The sequence below is a fragment of the Peromyscus eremicus genome, unplaced genomic scaffold (assembly GCF_949786415.1).
Source record: "Peromyscus eremicus unplaced genomic scaffold, PerEre_H2_v1 PerEre#2#chrX_unloc_1, whole genome shotgun sequence".
Classification (NCBI taxonomy): domain Eukaryota; kingdom Metazoa; phylum Chordata; class Mammalia; order Rodentia; family Cricetidae; genus Peromyscus; species Peromyscus eremicus.
Window position 1 is genome coordinate 2,968,405 of NW_026734288.1, and position 27,453 is coordinate 2,995,857.

At 36.8% G+C, this 27,453-nt stretch overlaps 1 pseudogene; it reads right to left on the reverse strand.

Moving 5' to 3' along the window:
- LOC131900982 (vomeronasal type-2 receptor 116-like) overlaps positions 1-27,453 on the reverse strand; it is a 37,034-nt pseudogene that overhangs the window by 4,780 nt on the left and 4,801 nt on the right.

Here is a 27,453-nt window from a genome sequence, read left to right on the forward strand (position 1 = left end):
TTATCTTCAATTCCTTCTTTTGTGGATAGTCTCTTTTTGTTCCCAACTACATTTTCCAACGTAGATGACATTCAAGATTATGTCTATTCTGAGTACTTTCCTTATCTCTTAATAGGATATGATTGCTGAAAACACTATCACATCTTGGGGTGTGTTCTTGGAATCTGAACTCTCATCCTAATCAATTCACAATAATTGCTTTGTTGTGTAAGCTATTCCTCAAGATCTTAAAAATATTTCATTGAATAACAAGTGTCAGAAACTCTCACTGGTCCTCATCAGGGACAAGTGGTGTGCCAATGGACAATAATGTGGACTTGCTGATCCTATTTTAAATTCAATTTGTACAAATGGCAAAAGAACATTAGACATATGGATAGCAATACTGTGTTCAAAAGTTTCTTGTGGAATAAATTACAAAATATTTCTGTTTTTCACTAAATATTTTTTGGAGTGAATGACTCTTCTAACACCCAGAGAGTTCTGCCTCTAGGACCTAGGCCCTGGGACATAGCCAGCCCTGGGAACCCCCACTCATCTCTGCCCCAATTGCAGGCCAGCAGAGCAAAGTCCTGTGTGAAGCCTCCCCCACCAAAATCCCCCATCAGACCCTACAATCTACAAGATCCACACCTTATACCAATGCCCATGTTCGTGTGACCCAAGTAACTTCCTGAGACACAGAAACCAAACTGACAGCTCTGATTGGACCAAGAGTGACTTCTTGAGACAAAGCATTAGCTAACTCTCATTGGAACAAGAGAGGCTTCCCCAGACACAGAATCTGTCAGATCTGGACCAAGAGCCTTGATAAGACCAAGAGTGGCTCCCTGATTCACAGAATCACCTAGCTTAAATTGGACCAAAGGCAGCTCCCTGAGATACAGAATCTGCCAGCTCCAATTAGACCAAGAGGTAAGTTTGGACCCAAGTGGGCCCCCAAGACACAGACCCAAAAAGTACAGAGTAGACCAATAGCAGCTTACTCAGATACACCACCTCTTGCACCTATTGGAGGAAGAGATGGGCAGACATCAGTGCAAAAATACATATAACCACATAAAGAACAATATGGCATCACCAGAACCTAACCCTTCTACAACAGCATGGCCTGAACACTACAATGTAGCAGAAGCAGAAGAAAGTGACCTTAAAAATAACTTCATGAAGATACTAGAGGCCTTTAAAGAACAAATGAAAAATTGCCTTAAGAAATTGAGTAGAAGACAAACAAGAAATGGGAAGAAATCAATAAATCCCTAAAGAAAGCTAAGAAAACCTTGAAAAAGCAGTTAAACAAGTGAAGGGAACAGTTCAAGAATCATCCTGTGTGAGGTAACCAAGACTCAGAAAGACAAACATGGTATGTACTCACTCATAAGTGGATACTACAAGTAAAGGAAAGGATAACCAGACTGTATCCCAGAGCTCCAGAGAAGCTATCTAACAAGTAAGACACAAAGAAGGATGCACAGATCATCCTAAGAAGGGGAAATAGTTGACATTTCCATGAGTGAAGTGGGGGTGAGTGGTGGCAATAGTGGGTAGGGTATGGGTGCCACACCAGTTCCAGTGTGGTCCATGTGACATGAACAATTATGTCAATAATAGCGGATGGGAGATACGTGTCCCATGGGACTAAGCTCCCTGGAGGTCCCTGGCAGAGTGCCCATGTTATGCTTCCTTCTCAGAGAAGACGTACTTCACAGATCATGAGCTCGCTGGGCTATGGGTTCTGTATAACTGCATTTCTGATAATGTTCTAATTAGTCTATAAAACACAGGCAAAATTAATAAATGCTTGGGTTGTGAACTATGGAAAAAAGGAAAAGCTGGACATGGATCTTAATCTGATATAACAAAATGAGCTATTTCTTAAAGACCCCAAGCTGCTAGATAAAGAAAGTATGAAGGTTCAGACACTTCTAAGGAATGAACAATCACCCAGTAGGAATCCTTTAAAAATCCCAACTAAAGTGATTTATGGTAAAAAAAAAAAAAAATCTCATAAGAGACAGATGGTGGGCCCCTCTGTTGAGAAAGTTCAACATGAAAAACTTAAGGACTACAACAGAACCCCTTCCCTTTACAGATATAAAAGTACAAGAGTCCATATTCCAACAGGTAAAAAGATTTTATATTAAAAGAGATATGTGATAAAAGAACTAAAAAAAGACTTAAGAAAGGTCTACAACATCCAAATTGACTAAGTCGGTCATGAAAACCAAAAAAGTAAAAGTACATAATAAACTAGATAAGATAAAGGACACAGCTACAACTACAAAAAAGTCTACACAAGTCTAGGGACTGTACTAAATTTAAAAAACACAGACTACTCTTTGGGTTATAAAGTTCTTATGGGTAAAGGGATATGTCTAGTGCCAATTAATAATTGTGTGCTTGCTGTTTTTTTTAAAGATAATGTAATTAAATTATTGCCAAGTTCTTGTTGTTCCTAGTATGACTTGATAGTTTTCTTTTCTGTTTATAAACTACTGATTTACAAAAGTAAAATTACAAAAGATTCAAACCACTTCTGAGTGTGTTATCTGTCATTCACCGAATCCTTGCTTTCCTGACTACCCAAGCCCTGGATTCCATACGGTTGTGGTACCCCCAATGGGCCAGTCCGTGACAGGTGGCACCCAAACAGGGACCCTTGGGACAGGTAATTCTTTTCCCCTTTTTTCTTTCTTTCAAGGCTTAGGCTCGACTCTTGCCAGGAAGCTACAATTCCGCCGATAAAGGATCATCTGTTAAGGGCAAGTAATCTTGAGATAACAAGAGACAACATGAGTCAAAACAATTAAAGGCTGTTTATGTCAGTGCTTAAGCATATGATTGCAAGCAGGGGATTAAAAGTGTCAGAGCAATCACTGGGAGTGTTCTTTGCCTTTATTAAAAAGATGAGTCCTTGGTTCCATGAGAAAGGCACCCTTACCCTACCAGATTAAAAACGTGTGGAAAAAAATAAAATAATGTTTAAAAAAATGGTAAAGGGGAACTCCCTCCCCATATATATCCATTGTGGTTACAGTTGAGAGAGTTACTAACTGACTCTATTGATTTTGAAGGTCTAGCACAGGAGACAGCTTCTATACATGAGGCTGAGCCAATATCATTAAAAAATAAATCATATGGTACCAGCTCAAGTGAGCCCTCCTCAAGTAGTAAGGAGCTGTTATTAAAGGTGCCTGTTGTATAAAAGCCAAAAATGATGATGATGATGATGATGATGATGATGATGATGATGATTGAAACCTAGATGAAAGACAACTAACTATGGCCTCTCTGAGGACAGGAACCACCACCATGATCACTTCTATCTCATTAAGGTTGTAAAACAAAAACCTAAAAGACCCCCTCTGATCCTTTCTGGCTTTAGAACTATAAAAAAAGACAAACTAGAGATACTACATTCACCTTCCCATTGATAAAAACCATATATATATTTATATATGTATGTTGAAAACCTATTCCTCTTAAGACTCTTAAAAAATTACAGGCAGCTGTTAAAACAGCTGGCCTATCAACACCCTATACCATCCAGGTATTGGACATGGTTGCCAATTTATGGCTTACACCTTATGACTGGCATCAGACAATAAAGACAACCCTGAGTCCAAGAGATTATATCCTCTATAGAACATATTATAAAGATAAGTCTAAAGAGACTATGGCTTTCTTTAAAAAAAAAAAAAAAAAGAACAGCCAAAACAGGTATAGATATACTTTTGGGGAAAAGAACTTATGCTACCCCTCAGTCTCAGACATCCATTCCTAAAGATGTACTAGAGGCTATTACTCTTACTATGGTCAATACATAAAAAAAAAATTGCCGCCTCCTAAAACTTAAAAAAAAAAAAACTCTATTCTCTCAGGTATAAGACAATCCAATAAAGAGCCCTATCAAGACTTTGTCTCTAGACAAAAAAAAAAAAAACAAAAAAAAAACAGTTAATATAATGATACCCTCCTCAAAAAAAAAAAAAAACTAACTTGCTCCTTGCCAAGGAATGGCCCATCGGGGGTACCATGACCGTAGGGACTAGAGCTTGGGTAGTCAGGAAGGCAAAGATTTGGCGAATGACAGACAGACAACACACTCAGAAGTAGTTTGAATCTGCTGCAATTTTACTTCTGTAAATCAGTAGTTTATATACAGAAAAGAAAACTATCAAGTCATACAAGGAACAACAAGAGCTTGGCAATAATTCAATTACATCATCTTTAAAAAAAATAGCAAGCACACAATTATAAATCGGTGCTAGACATATCCCTTCACCTACAAGAACTTTGTGACCCAAACAGCAGTCTGTGTTTTTTAAACTTAGTACAGTTCCTAGACTTGTGAAGGCTTCTTTGCAGTTGCGGCTGTGTCCTTCATCTTTATCTCAGCCACTCTCTAGTTTATTACGCACTTCTACTTTTCTGGTTCTCATGATCCATTTAGCCAATTTGGATGCAGCAGATCCTCCCTAATCTTTCTTCAGTTCTTTTCCATATATCTCTTCTGATGTAAAACCTTTTGACCTGCTGGAATATGGACTCTTTCACACCTGTAAGGGGAAGAAGTTCTGCTGTAGTCCTTAAGTTTTTCATATTGAACTTCCTTAATGGAGGGGCCCACCATCTGCTTCCCATTAGATAACGTTTTTCTGCCATAAATCACTTTAGTTGGGATTCCTAAAGGATTCCTAGTGGGTGAGTGCTTATTCCCTAGAAGTGCCTGAACTATTATACTTTCTACTATCTAGTGGCTTGGGGTCTTAAAGGAATAGCTCATTCTTCTATATCTAAATAAGGTCCAGGTACAGCTTCCCCTTTCCTCCATAGTTCACAACCCAAGCATTCATTAATTTTGCCTGTGTTTTATAGATTAATTAGAACATTATCAGAAAAGCAGTTATACACAACCCACAGCCCAAGGAGCTCATGATCCATGAAGCATGTCTCCTTCGAGAAGGAGGCATAACATGGTCACTCTGCCAGGGACCTCCAGGAAGCTTAGTCCCATGGGACACGTATCTCCCATCTGCTATTATTGACATAATTGTTCATGTCACACAGACGACACTAGAGTGGGTGTGGCAGCTTCTTAATCAGTTGGCATAAATAAATGCCAACCCTCTGTGTCAAGATCTTATCAGATCTGTAAAAAAGACAGGTACTCTACAGCATTATATTAAGGCTTACATAAATGCCTCAAAAACAGTTGTCCAAGATATAACATATACTACAACTATAAAAAAAAAACCAAAGATTTAATGCCTATATAAAAAAAATGGGGAAAATAATAATCAATTCCCAAAACCCACCTGTTTTAAATGTGGACAAACAGACCACACACAAAAAACATGTACAAAACAAAACAACAAAAAACATAAAAATATGACTCCTAAATTATGTTCACAATGTCAAAAAAAGACACTAAAAAAAATACAAATCCAAGTTCTGCAAAGATAAAACTCCTTTAACAACAAGTAATAAAAACACTAACTCAAAAAACTAAAAAAGGGACATTCTCTCAGCCCCAGTAATTAAAAAAAAACTAATACATACCTCAACCCTGAGGCTCCAAAATTTACTATCCATGACTTACCTAGAACAACACCTAGTAATATAATACTAGATATTACAAGTTCACAGGACATCATCCTCTCCTCATGGGATAGAATAACCACAGTTCCCACTAAAATGTTAAATAAATTACTACAAGGTACAATAAAATTTATCATTAAAAAGAGTTCCAATTATAAAAAACATTTCAAAGTCATGCCAGATATAATAGATTCAAATAGTTAAAAAAAGATTAAGATCCCTTTTAACTGGTCTCAGAGAATTAAGTTTTACCCCCTCAAATAAAAAGTCTAATACTTGCCAACACTGTGGATTCCTTTCATGCTTTGTGCTGCTGGAGGCTGGACCTCCAGGCAGCAATACCTGACATGTCAAAAACAGAGATATTAAATAGGTAATCAAAAAACTTGTCAAAAACAGAGTGACAGCTCTCCTCAAAGATTGTCCAAGATAAAAACATCTCCTGGGGACTGTTCATATAAAAAAAGACAACTCCCTAATTGTTGCCACAGCTAAGACCTCACTAAGGGTACTACAGACCCCCCAATATGAGACCAAGGTTGGATAAAACACAGGGACAAATAGCCAAATGAACGGAAACACATGAAATATGAACCAATGGCTGAGGGGTCACCAACTGGATCAGGCCCTCTGAGTGGGTGAGAGAGTTGATTGGCCTGATCTGATTGGGAGGCATCCAGGCAGTGGGACCTATGCTCATTGCATGAGTCCGCTGTTTGAAACCTGGAGCCTATGCAGGGTCGCTTGGCTCGGCCTGGGAGGAAGGGACTGGACCTACCTGGACTGAGTCTACCAGGTTGATCTCAGTCTGTGGGGAAGGCTTTGCCCTGGAGAAGATGGGAATGGGGGGCGGGCTAGGGGGAAGGTGAGGGGGGCAGGAGGGGGGAGAACAAGGGAATCCGTGACTGATATGTAGAACTGAATTGTATTGCAAAATAAAAATTAAAAAAAAAACTAAATAAAAAAATAAAAGTAAAAAATATAAATATAAAACAAACTAATTCCTTTAAAAGATAAATACATATTAATATACTTAAAATTTTCCCTTAAAAATAATAACATACCAATACTTAGATTGTCTATACAAATGTTATTTGTTTCTGTCTACTAACCTCCCTAATTTTCCTAAAAAAAAAAAAAAACCTTCAAGGTCTCTTCTGCCAGCCAACAACTTCTCTTGTTAACCATTCTCTGTCCTGATATTGCTTAAAAAAATGTTAAATTACCAATTCAAGATACTAAAATAATTATACTTTTGCTTCCACAAAAAATAAAAAATAAAAATTTACATGGATCTTGGTTATTTAAGTTCCATGGGTTACAAATACTTGCCATCATTTAAAAAAATGGTTTCAAATTATTGTTAGTTAAGATAAAATTTTAAATAAATGATTTTTTAGTTTAAAAACACAGTTTAAAGTATAAAAATTTAAAGACTTAAACATGTCATAAGGGTTTAAATGTATGATATTTTACGTCTAAATAAATAATGTAAGATATAAAAATACAAAACATTAAAGTCTAACTTTAAAATTTAAATAAGTTATAAAATTTAAATATAAATAAAATTTATAAAGGGTCTAAAATATAAAGGTTTTAGTTATAAAAATATAAAAAAGATTTAAAAAATATATACATAATATAAATTATTAAAATATATAAAAACAAATTATAAAAAACTAAAAATAAACTTAAATAATAATTATTTAAAAAATTTAAATATATAAAAAAACATGTTTCAAATTTCTCTCTCTTTCTATTCTACTGTTATATTGAGACTACAAAGTTTCATAATTTTACCCTAACAAAATATCATTTAAAATTTTTGTATATTTAAAAAAGTTCTTACAGTCTTCAAAAGATCTAAACCAACCAATGCCCACAAACAAAAAAAAAAAAAACTTCAAAAAAATATGATCAATCTATGGTTTGTTTTCCCAACTGCCTATTTCCATGAGGGATACATCTTTTCTTCTCTCTCTAAATATTGAAACTCCCCTTCCTCATCTGCCAAAACCATACACTTAAATTTTCCAAATACACCTAAAAAAAATTTCCTCTTCAAAATTTCTTAACTTTATGTTCTGCCCATTAATATATATTTCTAATCACTTATGGGTTACAGACTACTCAACTACTGCCTAAACATCCCTAGCCTCAGATGGTCCTACATTACCTAGACAACAAATAAAACAGTCTACTCTTCCTGGACTTGGTCAACATTCCAGCCTTTTGGGTTCCCAACTATGCCCCAAATTTCAACAAAAAAATAATAAAATAATTACATCACCCCTTATCATTCATTTATTTACAAAAGACTGGAATATTGATTTCCTAACCTAAAATATATGGCTAAGATGCCTATTTAACATATACTACCAAAAAAATTACTAATGTTCTCAATAAACTAAAAAATTTATTACTACTTTAATTATGAACATAACTATACTCATTACTACTATAAAAACTATTACTACATTAATTTTTAGACATATTTGCCTTGATAACTATTATTACCACTTTTACTATAACTACCACCACCTTAGTACATAAAATTCATACTACTCATTTTATTAATAAATTGAATAAAATGTTACCTTAACTTTGTCAAAACAGTCCCTTATAAATAAAAAAATTAAAAACAAAAATTAATATATTAAAAAAATATACTGACTCTTAGACAAGATTTAACTAATATTCAAAATAGATTAAAAACTAGATGTCATACTACATATCAATATGTATTTATGTCACTCATCTGCCTTATAACGCTAGTCAAAGTTAAAAAAACTAAAAAATCATCTGCAAAGGGTCTAAAAAAATTCAAATACCACTCATAACATAAAAACTTTACAAAAATATATCACGACTGTAAACAAAGCTCATTTAAAAAATGGCTCTTTATATGCCTTAGCTCATGATCTTAAATTAGTTGTCCACTCTCTTAATCCTCTAGATTAAACACAATACTTTACATTCATTAAATTATTGATTCTTATTTTTCTTTTGGTTATACTATTATTTACTTGTCTTTTCAAAATTTTCCTACATTCCCTACACACAATGAGACATGATCTACTAAAATTATGTCTTAAAAACAAATGACCAAAAGATGCCACACCAAATCCAATGTCGTCCGTGTAACCTAAGCAATTATGTCAATAGTAACAAACAAAAAATATGTGTCCCATGAGACTAAGCTCCCTAGAAGTCCCTCACAAAATGCCAGCATTATGCTTCCTTCTCAGAAAAGATGTACTTCACAGATCATGAGCTCGCTAGGCTATGGGTTCTATATAACTACTTTTCTGATAATGTTCTAATTAATCAATAAAACACAGCCAAAATTAATAAATACTTAAGTTATAAACTATAAAAAACTAAACATAGATCTTAATCAAATATAACAAAATAATCTATTTCTTAAAAACCTCAAGCCACTAAATAAAAAAAATATAAAAATTCAAACACTTCTAAAAAATACCCACTAAAAATCCTTTAAAAATCCCAACTAAAATAATTTATAATAAAAAACATTATCTCATAAAAGACCAATAGTAGGCCCCTCTGTTAAAAAAGCTCAACATAAAAAACTTAAAAACTACAACAAAACCCTTTACTTACAGACATAAAAATACAAAAGTCCATATTCCAACAAATAAAATGATTTTATATTAAAAAATTGTGGGAGCCCGTTCTCGGGTTCCTCGTGGCTTTACCCAGCAGGTCTGCATAGAGGATGATTAGACCACGGGCCTGAGTGCAGGTGTCTGAGATGGTCTGCACTTGGCTGTGCTGGGGGAGGAGGTCTTTTGCTCCACCCCTTGGCGTCTCTATAAAAACCCTGGGGCAGAGACAGTCGGGGCCCGTTGGAATAGGTTCCAGGCCCTCTGGAGGCTATCCTTTATTTTCTATCTGTTTATCTCCGCGATATTCTCCCCAATAAATCCTTCTATCTAATATTTCCTGCTGCTCGCACTCAAGAAAATTCTGGGGAACTGTGGGGGTGGTTGGGTAAACGCCCCACAGAATGGCGCCTGAACAGGGACTAAAGAAAAAAGAAAAAAAAAGACTAAAGAAAAAAAGGGAGAACTAAAAACAAGAGGGGACTAAAGACAAATGAACAGGGACTAAAGACAAAGTAATAGGGACTAAAGATACAGGAAAATAATAGTTTTATTACAGAGTTTTTGGTAAAAGTGCTGAGTTCAGCCCTGCCAGTGGATAAGGCATGCCGGTGTTATGGAAAATATATATTTTTTATATATATTGAGAGGCAGGGGTTTTATCCTCGAGAGAAAAGGAAAGCGGACTGGAAGGATGTCCGATGCTGCAGCACAATTCTCTTCTGTCAAAATTTTCTATCTTCTATCCCTTTCTCAATTTCTATCTGTGAAAAATAAGGCATAGGGTAGTAATATAGTGTAGGAAAAACTTAGAAGTGTAAGATTGTGTAGGAAAAAATAAGTAAGGCAACTAGACAGAAAAACTCTTCAATTTTCTAATTTTGGGGGCTATGAATGCAAACTGGGAAAAAAATCTTTCTTTGGGCTTTACGGGTAGTAAAAAAGCTCTTTGAGCTTATGGGGAAGAATAGGTTTCCTATGGAAGCTTTTGTCCTGGGGACAGCTTAAATGCTAAGTCCAAGTGGCAGCAGAAAGTGATTTCTCCCTGAGGCAAAAATGGGGGTGTAAAAAGCCAAAAAGTTTAAAGTTTGGAAGTTTTGGGAAAAGTTGGTCTTTCTCCTGGGGGATAAAAAATCTTTCTTTCTCTTAAACTATAAAGCATTTCTTGAAAAATTTTGGGGGAAAAACTCTAAAAAGCCTTTATCTTAAAAGCTCTCTTAAACTTAAAATCTAAAGCCTTTAATTTTCTCTCAGAAGGGCAAAAATTAGAATCACCTGAAGATATTAGTATGGGGACCACCTGTGATTAGCTCTAAGGGAAAAACAACAAACCTCTTAAGACAGCAAAACCTCTAAGTTCTGTTTTTCAAGCTTTAAAAATTCTCCCTGCAATGCAGGAGGCAGGGACAAGTTCCTAAAAACCTCTTCTAAGCTCTGTCTCTTCAAGGTAGTAAAAGACAGTGGGTCAGAGTACCCTGAGGGAAACGCTTGGGAGAGTGTGGGTAAAGAGCCACAAAGAGCCCAAAAGGGCCGGAAACCTTACTTGAGAAAAGCAAAACAGCCAAGCTTTTCAGTTATTGCTGAGCTGAGGCATCAAGGGTTTTGTTTCTGAGTGAGCCTTTCAGAATGAAAAGGTGCTCCTAATGGTCCTAATGCAAAGATCCCCTAAAGCAATGCAAACTGGTTAGCATTGTATCCTCAAGCAAAAACCCAGAGGCGACTGGCCAGGTCTCTGAGTTGGAGTGCATTTCGGGGATACTAGGGTTTTTGCAGTTGTAAACTTCCTGGAGCACAGAGCTGAGGCAGGAAGGTGCCAGACCCAGGGGAAGATTCCTAATGAACAAACAAAACTAAAGCCAGTGGGAACAGCACAGTTTTCTGCGTTCCTACAAGTCCCGGGTTGATAGGTCCACAGCTGCAAAAAGAAATCTGAGAAAAAAGCTTACCTATCAGAGAAAGGACCTTCCTGGGAAAACAGTAAAGCTGAACTGTGTCTGAAGCAGTTGTGCTGCTGAGTCAGAACGCTGTCTGGGGAAAGAGCCCAGCCAAGGCAGAACAGAACTATCCAGGAGTAAAGCTTTCTTTTCTGTCAGAGAAAGCATCTTTTTGAGAAAAGCTTTGTTTCAACTGACTCCCTGAGATGAGGGAGTGTAGCCCTGAGGGGTGATTGCCCCTGGCATAAGCTCTGTCCTTGAGCACCCAGACAAGCAAATGCAACCCACTGGGGGACTGGGCCAGGTGAAGGCCTGATGAGGCAAAACACCTGTCCTAATGGGAGTTTAGAAATGGCAAAAACCTCCCTTGTTAGATTTTCAGTCTGTATGCAAACCACACAGACCCTGAAAACAGAAATGGACAAAAAGCCCCTACCTTCGGTAGCAGGGACAGCCACCACCGTAGTGTTGGAAACTGTTTCTGGGGTAGCGGGATAAACTGAGATCAAACTGGGAACTGTCTGGGAGAAAGACTCTGAAGAAACAGAAGGGACATAATCCTCCCCAGAAAATATGTGACTTGAAAAAGCTGCTAGAAATTGAGGCAGATTTGTGGGGAGAAATAAAGCCCCTACCTCCAAGGGCAGCTAGCAGAGGTACAGAGCTGCAGATAGATACCTGAAGCTCTGCATCTGGGGGGAAAGGAACAAGCATAATGAGATAGATCAGTGGGAGAAAATCTCTCTGAAGGAGCTATGGAAAAGCTGTTGTACGTGATCTTGTTTTTCACTGACTGGCTAAAATAAACACAAGCCCTGAGGAAAGTTGCTATCAGAAACGCCAGCCTCAATGCCAGCTAACGAGGCAGGTGCGGTTCTGATTTGGGGGCCCATGTCAAATGAAGGAGAGACACCTGTTAAAGCCAGCTGAGAGATCAGAACCCTCCCAATGTCCCAAAATTGAAAATGTAAAATGCTTGTTCAAATCTCCTGTTGCAAAAGCAAAAAACTTTGTTCAAACCTCCTGGGCAAGAATTTGTAAGCAAGTCTGGTAAAAAAGAACTCAGAAGTTAACTCTCAGACCCAAAAAGACTGATATAAGGGATGTGATATAAGGGACTGATATTATTATGGGCTTATATAAGGGAAATGCATTCTGGGAAAGGTAGTTTTTCTGCTAAAGATGGCGACATTGCCCTGGAACACTTTTGTCAGCTCGAAAATGCATTCATGGTAAACTTAATATACAGCTTTTAAAAGAATAAGGAGGAAAATCATCTAAGAGTTTAAGTGTCAGTTCCAATGAAAAATTGAAAGGATACTTCAGTTGAAAGGTGCTTCGCGGTTTGGGGCTCCTTTGGTAAAATGCCTTATTTACCCTAATAGCTGTGCAAAGTTTTTAACGGTAGTTGGATAACAAAAAGCTACCTATAAGAGCAAACAAGCCACTTTAAAATCCTTAAAACAAGGGAAAGCAGTTTATACACTGAACGTTGTCTTAGATATGAAGAAACTTATGCTGAAATTAAAAAAGTTCTTTGCCTTTTGAACAAACTGCCTGCAATGAGTAATTCCTTTGCAAATCTAATAAGAAAACAAAGAAACAGGCATTCAAAAAGAAATGACTGCTTTATAGGTGGGAAACAAACTTCAGAAAATCTAGCTGTCTTAAAAAGAGTTGCTTCACCTGAAAGTTCCTTATTAGAAATCAATGCTAAATATCACAGCTGCTAATATCAGGAGTTAAAGCTAATGAAGTGAAAATACTAAATACAGTTCGGAGCTGTGCTGCTTTTGGCTTTACTAGCTCCTTTAGAAAAATATTTTATATCACTTAATAGCTGTGCAGTATTTGGTGAAGAGCTTTACAGCAGCTAAATATGGTAATTTCACCCTCAGGGTGAAGTGAAGTTTTTCAGTAATAGAAACATTTGTCTGAATTGAAACACTTAGGGGAACTATTATGAATTTGGGTGAAGGAACAGCCTCTAGTTAAAAACTGTCTACCGTGGACCGTGCATCTCTGCCGGTCCAGAACGGCTGAGAGAACTGGCAACTTTGGAGTGTGGCGTCATCCTGGGAAGGTTACAGTCCCCTAGCAACAACTATCACAATTCTATAACAACAACACTCACTAAATCCCAGTGCTTTATAACAAAGCTGACTATAAACCCTAAACTTTAGAAATGATGTACGTACTTCTTGTCTAGTTAAGAGAATCTTTCTAATAGAGATAGTGATAAAAATTAAGAGTAAGAAGTAGAAAAAGATGAAAATAAGATGTGGGTTTGTAGAAATGCTGTCTTGTTAGATCTGTGTTAAGAAATCTTTAGGTGTTTGTGAAGTTAAACATATAAGTTTGTAAAAATAGATCTATAGAGTTTCTTTAAGAATGTAAGCTTGCAAGAAGTATCTAAGGTAGTCTCAAGACATACAGTAATAAGCTTGTAAGAAGTAAAGATGCTAGTTGTAAATGTAAGTTTAAATAAGAAATAAGATGGAATGAATATAAGTATATAAGTAATAAGAAATATATTTGCTAAAGTAGTTCTATATTTTCCTTAAGGAGTATAAATAAGTAGATGTTAATGTGTTATATGTGAGTTTGTAAAAACGTGTAAATGTTGAATGAGTCTAAATGCTTTGCAAGGCAAAAGGTTATATGTGAGTTTGTAAAAAAGTGTAAATGTTAAGTGTGAATCTATTCCTAATGTATATGGTGAAAGAACCTGAGACACAGAAGGTTAGTGTCCCAGCAGACTGCAAAGTAGGCAGTCTGAATGGTTTCAAAAGCTCCAGAAGCCGATAAGAAGCTAAGAATGGCGGACGCGAGAACCAGAACAAGGCATCTGCAGCTGAGATCCGTGGAAAATCGACGCAATACAGAAAAACCTGAGCTAAGGCCAAAAACGGTGCAGTTTAGAATACTACTGTACCTAAGAAAGAGTAAGTTCAGAGACGCTTGTTTGAATAAAAATTGTTAACTGCAAAAAGTTTTGGTTGAAAAACATCTCTTCATATTTTGAAGTGAAAGCATAATACCAGAATTTATTTGTTTGAACTTTTTGAACTTAAAATGAGATAAAACTACAAAAAGATTTTGGTTATGGATTTCTTCGTATTTGGAAGGCTCGTACCAGAATTTATCATTTGAATTTTAAGACTTAAGGAATGAAATGAACAATAGAGATTTCATTGATATGTGACAATTTTGAGTTTATTCATAGAAATGACCTAGGAACTATTTGCTGGAATTGGGATAAAAATAGAACTGTTTAAATGAAGAAATTTATTATTTCTACCTAGAATCAAGATGCAGTTTTGTGTATGCATATATGCTTTATTAATTGGTGATTCATGAATTGTTTTGTGGAACTGTTTATGTAAAAATGAAATTACTTACAGAACTGGTTTTGTGTTACAAATGGAACTGTTTAAATGGAAAAGTTTGGGTTTTCTAACTAGGCTTGAGATTTTGCTTAAATTATAAAGAAAAGGGGGAGAGTTAATATTCCTTAGTCTAATTTTAAAAGTTGTTTGAGTGGATTAATGTCATGTTTTTGTTAGTAAGAAATGTATATTAAGAGACTACTTTTAAAGTGTAGAGAGTTTTATTAAGAAACTGCTTTTGGATGTTTTGCTAAGTTTTCAAAGTGTTAATGGTTAGATTGAGAAGATTGCTTTTCAATATGGGTTTGTAGGAATTGTATGAGTTTGGGTTCTTTTATCTAGGTTTGAGATTTTGTTTAAAAAATTATAAAGAAAAGGAGGAGTTATGAGATTGAATTATGTTTTCAGAAACCTATTGATATTAATGCACCCTGGTTTTGTGGGGTTAAGGAAATATTTAAGTTTGATGTGAACATTGAAGTTTTTCCTATGTTCTGTTAGCAAGAAAATTCAAATGATTGAGTTAAAGCTGTAAGACGGAGAAAATTGTTAACTATATTTAGCACCATATATGCTAATTCAAATGGTTCTGTTAAGAGTTTGCTTTGAGTTGTAAGATTGAGAGAATTGTGACTATGTATAGCAATATTTATGTTAACCTGTTAATGGTAATGATGAAGCTAAGGGATTCTTTAAGTTTGTAGTTGCCTTAAGAGTTTTTGGTTTAGAAAGGGCTTGAGGCAGCTAAGACTGCTGTAGTCATTTTGGACCTAATTCAAAAGAGAAATGCCATCTTTATCATCCTCTACTCTCACATTAGGAGGTGTAACAGCTATGCAGATTGCTGTAAGCCATTAATAGTCATTTTTTTATATATATTAAGAATGGGGGACCTGTGGGAGCCCATTCTCGGGTTCCTTGTGGCTTTACCCAGCAGGTCCGCATAGAGGATGATTAGACCACGGGCCTGAGTGCAGGTGTCTGGGATGGTCTGCACTTGGCTGTGCTGGGGGAGGAGGTCTTTTGCTCCACCCCTTGGTGTCTCTATAAAAACCCTGGGGCAGAGACAGTCGGGGCCCGTTGGAATAGGTTCTAGGCCCTCTGGAGGCTATCCTTTATTTTCTATCTGTTTATCTCCATGATATTCTCTGCAATAAATCCTTCTATCTAATATTTCCTGCTGCTCGCACTCAAGAAAACTCTGGGGAACTGTGGGGGTGGTTGGGTAAACGCCCGACAAAAAATCTATAATAAAAAAACTTTAAAAGATCTACAACATTCAAATTAACTAAATGGGTCATAAAAACCAAAAAAATAAAAATACATAACAAACTAAATAAAATAAAAAAACACAACTACAACCACAAAAAAGTCTACACAAGTCTAGAGACTATACTAAATTTAAAAAACACAAACTACTCTTTGGGTCATAAAGTTGTTATAAATAAAAAAGTATGTCTAGTGCCGATTAATAATTATATGCTTACTGTTTTTTTAAAGATGATATAAGTAAATTATTGCCAAGCTCTTGTTGTTCCTTATATAACTTGATAGTTTCCTTTTCTGTATATAAACTATTGATTTACAAAAATAAGATTACAACAGATTCAAACCACTTCTAAATATGTTATTTATCTATTATTCACCAAATCCTTGCCTTCCTGACTACCCAAGCCCTGGTTTCCCTACAATCATGATACCCCCGATGGGCCAGTCTGTGACATATGGGGGATGAGAACATAAGGGGGTGAGATGGTCAAGCTGGAACAGGGATGGAAGGGGAGTGCAAAGAAAGAGATACCATGATAGAGGGAGACATCAAGGTGATAGAGAGAAACTGGGTACAAGGGAAGTTTCCAAAAATCCACAAAGATGATCTCAGCTTGGACTACTAGAAATAGTGGTGAGGTTGCATGAACTGGTCTATTCTAGTAATCAGATTGGTGAATATCCTACTGTTATCACAGAGTCTTCATCCAGTAACTGATGGAAGCAGATGCAGAGATGTACAGCCAAGCATCAGGCAGTGTTCCAGGAATCCAGTCAAAGAGAGAGAAGAGGGATTCTATGAGCAATGTCATCAAAACCATGATGGGGAAACATGCAGGGATGACCAAACCAAACTTGTGGAAACTCATGCAAGTGTCATCAATGGCTGTGGAGCCTGCATGGGTCTGGACTAGGCATGCTAAGACAGTTGGGAAGCTTGATCTGCTTTGAGCCCCGCTGGAGGAAGGATTACAATACATCTGATGAATGAGAGGGCTTTATGTAGACCACTACCTATAATAGGATACTCCGTGAAGCCTTGAGCCAGGGGGAAGGGCTTGGACTTGCCTCTACTGGATGTGCTTCCCCATGGGAGGCCTTCCCTTCTTGTTGTGGGGAATGGAGTTAAGTTGGGGAAAGGTTGGAGGAGGAAAGAGGGGGATCTACGATTGGTGTGTAAAATGAATGAAAATTTTTTCTTAATAAAAAACGATTTTTTTTTGGAAAATATAGAATGTGTAACCTTCATTGTGTGATCAAGATTATCATTTAAGGAAGACAGTTCAATTTCCTTCCAGAGTTCATATTATGGTTGATATCAGAGAAATCATTCATTTTAAAATCACATATTTTATGTCTTTAGTTTCCTTAAAGGAACTTTCTAGTTTCAAAAAGAGAAGATATCCCATTTCAGCAACGTCTTCTGCACACAAACACATGCCTGTCTCATTGGAAACCTCATTCTCTGGACACCAGGCACAGTCAAAGCAGCAGTCTGCTGTGTGTTCTTGATGAAATTTCCTGAATCCAGGAGTGCATGTCACACTGCATGTAGAAGTCGGAAGCTGAAGCGAACAAAATAACAGACACAGGTTTCAAATATTCTTCTATTATCACACATTACATATTACGTTCAGGTATCTGAGCATTTTGTATAAGCCTGAAATGAAGTTGAAGGACCTACAGTATTTATTACATTGAGTCACATTGTATGTATCAAGTTTGATTGTAGAGGTTAGAAATTGTGTCTTCCCTGATCAAAATGATCCAAAAGGCATGCTTAGGAGGCAAGCATTGCTCCTGAAGGGTTTAAAATCAAAATCAAGGATGATGACTTGTGTGGGAGAGAAGACAGAGTGGGATTATATAGAGTCACAGAATGAAAAAAACTAGGCATATGGTAGGAGTCTCTCACAGGCTTAAAATTTTAGGTTAAAATGAAAGTTTGGGATCTAGAAATGTGTTTCTGGAAATAATTACATACTATCCTTGATTAAACTATAAAGATGTTGACACAGAATCACAAAATTTCATGATTTCTATCTAGTTACAAAATTTTAATGATCTACTTATTTTGTTTTTTTATTTTGTATATTTCTTTCTATGGCATGAGGTGAACTGAAATACAACTCTAGGTGTCTATGGATGCCCAAAGATGTATCACCATGACCTGGACATATTGGAAGTTGTGAACCATCAAAAACAGAGCTGTGTGAACTGAGCTTGGGCCCTTCTTAAGAACAGAGACTGTTGTTAACCTCCAAGCCATCACTCTGATCACACACATTTTTATAGCACAGATGTATTGCAGGGAATGAAAATGATGTTGTACACACCAGTGTTGCTCCCATGGTCTGCTCTAAGTCTTCAGAAATGTGCAGTTGTTGGCTCTGTGGGAAATAGGAGGAATAACTTCCTAGTTTCACCTTTAATCCAAAGCCTTGTGGGAAATTCCAAATGTTGTATATGTCATAGTCTGCACACAGTTTTCCTCTCAGATTCATGTCCACCAACTCTCCAATAGGGTTAGTAAATACCCTGTTCTTCAGCAAAGAAGCCATCTAAGTGAGACACATCATTAAATGATTACCTATGCTTATACAGTAAGGCAAAGTGACATTGTGAATGACCCGTAATTTTCAATGTGTTCCAGAAAAGACAATACTGATGATATCCTATCTAGTTAATATAAGATATCTCATGTATAATTACATTTTGTTACACTTCATATGCATTATTCGTGATGTAAATAGAAGAAATGTTATCAAATAATAACATAGTGAAAGAGATCTAAACATTTGTTACTTGCATGGAAACTGTCCAAATGGATGATTTTACTTAAGTGCGTGTGGGTTAATTTGTGTGTGTGTGTGTGTGTGTGTGTGTGTGTGTGTGTGTGTGTGTGAAGCAAAAATTAACTTTAAAAAAAGACAAATTGTGTAATTAAGCAGTGAGAGGACTGGAAGTTTTTCAAAGGAACAGAGGGAATGCATATCATGCAAACACATTATACGTACAAGAGATAAAAGTAAAATTATTAACACCAAGCAGTCCTTATTATTTGTCAACATACTTAATTGCCACTTCATAGAAATAATTATTTATGACATTTATCAACACATATTTTGTGTCTCTAGAAAGAAATTATCTTCTAGTTGTAACTTAAGGATTTTATGATAACATTTTCAGTAACTATTTCCAATATTAAACATATATGATAAAATGTTGAGATACATTCTCACAAAAATAACTACTTTATATACAAATAGTTATCATTCATTGAGTGTTATTCTTGTGAAGTCCATTTATCAACATGAAATATTCACATTAGGAAGATTTGAGAAATCTTTGTATTGATAGAACAGTCCCTGACAAGTACATATGAACACTTGTGGGGCCATTTAGAAATATAATGACTTAAGAATGATGGAAAGTAAGATAATTTACCTGATGACAGTCACGGAATATTCCTCTGAGTTCAGCTATAGGCTGAGAATCTACTAGCTGATAAACAATTTCATGGTAGGTGTGGGCAACAGCATACACAGCATTGTATAAATTGTAACCTTCTGCACTCATGACCATGTCAAATTTGTGTTGTGATAACCACTCAACTGTAGTGTTGAATAAATAATAATTCATTGAGCTAAAGTTGGTCTCAGAGACTGAACAGTTAAAATAATTCCACTTTGTTCTCATTTGAGAAATGTCTACTGGATATTTGGAAATGTTCACTATTTGCATAAAATGCCTATATTTGGAAACTTTACCACAGTGCTGTGCAAAAGTGACAGTCCCTTGGAAGGGGTCAAGGCTGAAATCTCTCTTACTTTTGGTGACATCCCAATGTGAGGTGGTGACCCAGATTCTCTGTACACCTAAATAGCCCCACCTTCTGAAGCTGACTTCTAGGGTAGAGTTCATTTCACCATAAATAATAACAACCTTTGCTGATGATGCCATGATTTGTTTGTCATATATTCCAGCCCTTGCTGTGTACAATTGCATGTTATCTGGGATCACATTCACAAAAGCTAAGCAGACTCCATTTCTTTGCATCTCTTCTCTTAAGTCTGAGAGAAACTGAATCCCCTGGTCATCATCTGAGACAAACCAGCCCTACCCAGGTCCATGTAAAATAAAGCATCAAAGAGACCATGGCCTTGGGCAAACATGTATCCTTGTGTGCTATCTGGTAGACATAGGGAAATAGGACATTATCACTCAGGAGAGGATGAAATGGTCCAAAGAAAATCTGAAGGATAAAAAACAAAGAAAGCAATGTGAGGAATATAATAGGCAGAAAGTTCATTCTTAGATATGAGTTGTATTACTCACCTTCCAAACCTCCTACAGAGAACAGCTACATAAACCTGTCAATATTGAGTTTTATTTCTATTGGATTCTAGAATATTTATGACAAGTCTGAATGTTCAACAAAAATTTTGCATTTCTGGCCCCCACCAATTCATCTATTCTTGTTATAAAAAGAAATGTTGGTGATGTAATAAAAAGTGATTTCTTAATCCTTTAGAAGATATAGATTGGCACACACCAACTCATGTTGCCCATTCATTCTCTGTAGAAGCTTGGGATTGGCATAGACAAGGTGTTATTTCTACTTTTACCACTCTGTCTCACCTTTGGAGATGTGATAATGGTTGTCATTTTTATTGATGTACTCCATGATGGTCCTATAAGTGATACATCACATATAGAATTTCCACACTCATAATTAGGAAGTATTGAAAAATTTGCTTGTGGTGAATATTTTAGATCAATTATTTTCATTGTATTAGAACACAGGCCAACAAGGATGGAAAATAGCAAAGACATATTGGGTAAAAGGTAAGGGTTCCTGTTGATCTCTTCAGTAGCAAAAATCAATGCCAGAATAAACTCAAATTTCTCTGTTGGTATTCTAAAAATGACACAAGAGCATCATGGAGGATGTTACAAATATGAAATGTTCAAAGCCAATGAAGTAAACCTTTTTCTAATTCCCCACTAAATTTGTTTATTAATTCTATAGTTCCTCATGTCAGAGTATAAAAAAAGTGGTCTTTAAAGATGAAAGAATTTCCAGACATCATCTAAATAAATCATTCTGATATAAGAGTTTTCTCATTGTGAAAATATATGAGGGGCTTTTGTGATCCCTGAATGCTATCAATGAACTGGAACACAGCTCTAGACATACAGTCTGCTCTATATTTGTTTTGGGATTGTCATTCTAGAGAAACATGAAAAAAACAATTCCATTAACCAAATATCTGTAGAATGATACTTTTTCCTTCACTTGTTAAAGGATAATTAAAGAAGGATTAAAGTTAAACAGATTTTATTAATTAAAATTTTCAGCCGGGCGGTGGTGGCTCATGCCTTTAATCCCAGCACTCGGGAGGCAGAGCCAGGTGGATCTCTGTGAGTTCGAGGCCAGCCTGGGCTACCAAGTGAGTTCCAGGAAAGGCGCAAAGCTACACAGAGAAACCCTGTCTCGAAAAACCAAAAAAAAAAAAAAATTTCATTCATGTATACAAAGTGTCTTGACCATGTTGAGTATATCAAAAATCACACAATAGATCCTGGCCTTCAACCCGAGTTAGACATCTTCTGCTCTTCCCAAGTTCATGCTGTTACTAGGAATTAAAAGAGATCAAGTGAATACAAAAAAAGTAAGGAAGAAGTCAAACTACTGATATTTTCAGATGTTATTATAGTATACATAAGTGACCCTAAAATTCTATCAGGGAATTTCTACAGCTTATAATCACCTTCGTTGTTGTACATGAATAAAAGATTAACTCAAAAACATCACACATTCTCTTATATATAAATGACCAATGGACTGAAAAGCCATCAGAAAACAAACCTCGTTCACAATAGCCACAAAAATTAAAAAAACATATTGGTGTAACTCTAACCAAGCAAATGAAAGTCCTATATGACAAAATCTTCAAGTATTTGAAGAAATATAGAGAAGGAAATATTAGAAGATGGAAATATTTCCCATGCTCAGGAATTGGTAAAAATTACATAGTAAAAATGTCAATCTTACCAAAATGCATATATAGATTCAATGCAATCCCCATCACATTCCAAAACAATTCTTTACACATTGAAAAAACAATACTCAATATCACATTAGAAAACAAAAAAAAAAGATAGATAAACTATTCTGTACAATAAAATAACTCCATAGTTAACATCATCTCTGATTTCAAGCTCCATGACAAAGCTATAATAACAAAAGCCACAGGTAATACAGGGTATTAGTATAAAAACAGAGAGGTTAACCAATGGGATCAAGTTGATTTTTTACAAAGAAACCAAAATTGTACAAAGGAAGATAGAAAGCATCTCAAAAAATGCTGCTGACATAACTGTATGTCAATATGTAGATGAAGTCAAATAGATCCGTATCTGTCACCATGGACAAAACTCAAGTCCAAGTGGATGAAAGACCTCAATATAAAACAACTTACACTGAACCTGATAAAAAAGAAACTTGCAAAGAGCCTTGAGTATATTGCCAGGTTACAACTTCATGAACATAATACCAATACTTATCTTAGTGCAAGCTCTAAGATTGAAAATTAATAAATGGTACCTCATGAAATTGAACAGCTTCTGTAAGGCAAAGAAAACCATCAATAGGACCAAATGGCAAACTACAAAATAGGAAAAGGTCTTCATCAACCCCAACATCAGACAAAATATATAAAAAAAAATTATTTCCAAATATATACTGAGCTCATTTCCAAAGTATATAAAGAACTTGAAAAACTAGACATCAACAAACTACATTTTCCAATTAAAAATTAAGGACAAATCTAAACAGAGAATGTAAGTAAAATGGTTGCAACAACTCTGGGTTTAGTCCCAGATTTTAGTACCAAAATATGAGTATTGAAACTCTGGGAAAGGTGTCCTGACTACCTTGGGAGTCAGGAAACACCTTGAGATGCCGAGACCTCATCTCAAGCTGATGATTGCTGAAATGCAAGGAGACAGTTCAGCCCTGGAAGGTGAGGTATCCTGGACACCTGGAGTTGCTGAGAACAACAGCTCTGCCCTGAAGGTTTCCTGGACACCTGGAGCTTCTGTGCACAGCTCTGACTGCTGGAACTTGCAAAGAAGTAGCCCAACCCTAAAAGGGACAATTTTTCTGACTTCTCAAGAAAGTCATGCCTGGAACTGTTTCAGCAGGGAAAGGTATCCTGACTATTTGGGAAAATAATGGTATAAATGGTGTGAAGGTGGATGATCTCCCAGCAGGATATAGCAATCCTGCTCCTCTCCTGGAGAGCTGCTACAGCTGAGCTTTGCTATGAACCCACTTAAGGGGGCTTTCTAGCAGAGCTCTGCTTCTCTGGCCTAAGATGATGCTTCTTTTACTTCACACTGCAAAAGGGGAAACCCCTGCAGAAATGTAGCAATCTCCTTTAGCTTCAGAGAAAAGTGTTATTTTTCAGCTCACTCTGTGTCCACTGAGAGACAACTCAACAAAGATCTTCTGTTCAACTCCTCCTTCTCTGCTCTTTCAGCTCTCCCTTGGTTGGCCTCTGAGGGACATCTCAGCAAGGATTTTCTCTGTGCCAGTGAATGAATATCTTCACACCCAAATCTCTTTTGAGAAAGAGATTTATTTGGAAAGGAGATGTCCAGGAGAGTGGCTGCCTCTACCAGGGTGAAGAGAACAGCCATTTTTTTTTCTAACTGACCAGGCAGGATGGTTTACATAGGATTTTTTTTGGGTGGAGTCAATGAGGGGTTGACTTGGAGCCCAGGAGTCTACTATCCTGCTCTGTGATTGGTTGGTTTCACAACTCAGTTGGCCAGGGGCAGAGATGGCTCTGATCTGAGTCAGCCAAACTGTGTTTCTTTCTGCCCTGATCTGATCCACATTTCCCTATTTCTGGGATACAGATTCAGGGTGGGTTTCTTTAGCCAGCCACTTTTCCCTATGTAGAATTCTCCAAAGAGGAATATCACATGTCCCAGAAGTTTCAAAGAAATGTTCAATAGTCTTAGTCATCAGGAAAATGTAAATCAAAACTTCACTGAGGTTACATTTTATATATGTCAGAATATTGAAGATCAGTAACACAACTGATAGTTCACCCTCATGAGGATGCAAAGCAAGTGGAACACTCCTCCATTGCGGATGGGAGTGGACATTTATACAGCCAATATGGAAATGAGTGTAGTCATTCTTCATGAAGATGAGAATCATTCTACCACAAGATCCAGATATGCCACTCTTATGAATATTCTTAAAGGATACTTCATCCTATCAAAAGGATATTTTCTCAACCATGTTCATTGCTGCTCTATTCTTATTTGCCAGAAAGAGTAAACAACATACATGTCTCTAAATGGAAAAATTGATAAAGAAAACGTATGGTACATTTCTACAATGAGGTATTACTCAGCAGTTAAAAAAACGACACCATGAAATTGGGAGACAAATGGGATGAACTAGAAAAAAATTACTCTAGGTAAGATAATGAAGACACAAAACATCAATATGGTCCATATTCATTTATATGTGGATATTATTTGCTAAGTACATGATAACACAGCGAAAGACTGTAGACTCAGAGAGATGAGGTATAGAAGACATGACAGAGAGCATGCAGATTGCAATGGGGGTGGAGAAATAGAATACATATTATGGGTGGACTGGGAATGGGAGGGTGAAAACTTATGTGGAAGAAGGCACTAAAGTATTTTAACTGTGGTACACCTGGTCATGAGAAAAAAAAATTACTCTCAGGGTGCTCCTAGAAGCAATGCTTCTTATAGAAATAACCAAACAGGAGACCACAACCTACTGGATTATGCAGAAGATGTGGCAAAGGCTAACACTGGACCAATGAATGCAGATCAACAAGCAATACACATGTAACCCATTACCATTGGAAAACACCTCAGAGGGCTTCCTCCAGGCCCCTAGATTGAATGTGGTCCAGTCATTTCCAGTCATTGTGGAGGAAATTCCTCCACAGGGCAATAAAATAATCCAGTGCCTATTGTAAAGAACAGTAATGCACTGGATGACAGAACAGCTCTGATAAATAGACCAAAAACTCCCAAAAACATGATAAAACAAATATTTTGGAAGACCTCCATAAAGAACAAAGACCAAAGCTTAGAGTATGAATTAATCACATTATTCTAGAAGGCTTTGTGGACACAGATCTCACTATAATTACACCAAAATTATGGCATCCGAATTGTCAGCTTCAAGAGGCATATGTCCTATATCTAGGGATTGGAACCCCATCTCAGGTAAAACAAAGCACAAGATATTTTGAATGCATAGGGCCAGAAGGACAACGAGGAAGGCTGAAGATGTATGTGACTAATGTAGCAGTGAATCTTTGGGGCAGAGATATGTTTCAGCAATGGAATACCTAGACCAACATTTCTCAAATCTCAGAAGTGGAATACAGACCAATTTATGTTTCTTGGAATAATATTATGATATATGATAAATATAGCTTCCAACCATTCAGGCTGTACACAAACAGAGGACAACCACCATTAAACTCTCAGAGGTACCAATGGCACTGCTTTTAAAATAGCTAGCTAGTAAACCTGTCTGGGTTGGACCATGCCCGATGACAAAGGACGAACTACAAGCCTTAGAACAGCTTGTTCAGGAGCAGTTAAATGCTCAGCATATTGAAGAATCTACCAGCCCTTCAAATTCTCCTGTATTTGTGATTAAAAAAAATCTGTTCAATGGAGAATGCTGATGGATCTGAGAACCATCAATAATGTCTTTCAGTCAATGGGATCAGTACAGCCTGGAACACCTTTGCTTTCTCTGTTACCTAAAAGATGACCTATTATAGTTACTGACTTAAAAGACTGTTTTTTAACACTACCTCTACAAGAAAAGCCAGGGAAATATCTGCCTTCACAGTACCTACTTATAGTAATTCTCAACCAGTTAAGAGATACCGGTTGAAGTTCTTCCCCCAGGGAAGGTTAAATTGCCTTACCCTGGGCAATATTTCATGCAAAAAATGTTGGAAATAATTTGTGCACAATTTCCACAATCTATAACTGACTATTATATAAAATCAAGTAAATAAAAAAGCATGTATAAAGAAGTCACAAAAAGTACATTTCTAACTCTATTTAAGATATTTTGTGTATTGTCACAATTTTGAGGTCATTGTCCATATATGCTATATCTGTTTACAGATTACTTATATGGATTATGTGAAACTTGAGTCCTTAAGTTATTTAGGGAAGTAAGACTTACAGATTAATGGTCACCCGTGCTTGTCATATCAATAGTTAAGTTAGGTAAGCTTTCCAGATTTACAGGAAATCAGGTCAGATGGACAGGTAGTCTGCTGTGGGATGGTCTGTATGTCAAATGTGTTGCTGATTGGTCAATAAATAAATCACTGATTGGCCAGTGGCCAGGCAGGAAGTATAGGCGGGACTAACAGAGAGGAGAATTGAGAGAACAGGAAGCTGAGTGGGAGAGACACTGTCAGCCGCCTCCATGACAAGCTGCATGGGAAGATGCCGGTAAGCCACAAGCCAAGTGGCAAGGTATAGATTTATAGAAATGGATTAATTTAAAATATAAGAACAGTTAGCAAGAAGCCTGCCATGGCCATAAAGTTCATAAGCAATATAAGTCTCTGTGTTTACTTGGTTGGGTCTGAGTGGCTGTGAGACTGGCGGGTGAGAGAGATTTGTCCTTACTGTGGGCCAGGCAGGAAAACTTTAGCGACAAATGGTGCCCAACATGTTGGCAAGAGTTTCCACCTAAAACCTGAGAAAAAAAGATTTTAAAACAGAGCCAAAAACAGTTCCTAGTTGTCTCTCTCAAGTTAGTGGCAGCCTGCATGTTTGAGCTGCTATGGTGGGTTCCTGGCATGTGTGCTCCACCTGCAGTATGGCGGGAATGAGGCCTCTGCAAGTGACACATTAAGCTGTGTGGTGGATTTGGTCTTTGCTAGTACAAAAAAAAAAAAAGAAGTTTCTGGGCTACACGCTGCTTTGATAGAAGCATAGACCCACTATTTCTGAGAGTTGATGGCTCCCAGAGCTGGCAGAAAATGTACCACCACCATGTTGGGAAGCTGAAGTGGGCGGAACCAGCAGCCACAGCGCCAGCGCCCTTTCAGGCTTAGAAGGCTGCAGTTTAAAACAATAGGCTCAAGCTAATATAAGAAAATAAGCCACGTAAAGATGGCTACCACACAGAGAATCTGGATTATGTTCTCTTTGATATTCGTAACTGAAAAAAAAAATTTGATCATAAAAGTTGTTGAGTTAAACCAATATGGATATTTTAAAGGTACCTTGACTTCAAAATTTGGATGTAAGGATATGTTGCTTTGGAAAGGAGGCTCTGCTTTTGTATCCACAGAAAGCCAGAGGCTATGGACTTGTTCCAGACTAAGATACATCAGGTTTGACCAGCCAAGACCACCTGAAAGGTCTCCGATGACACCATGACCCAGATGATCCAACATCCAGAACCATTTCAAGGCAATTGGCTCAGATGATACACCCTCATGGACTACTCCATAATCCTAAAATATTCTTTGTGTCCCCATAAGATACAGCACCCCCCTCCAGCAGGAAGTAGTAAGAGAA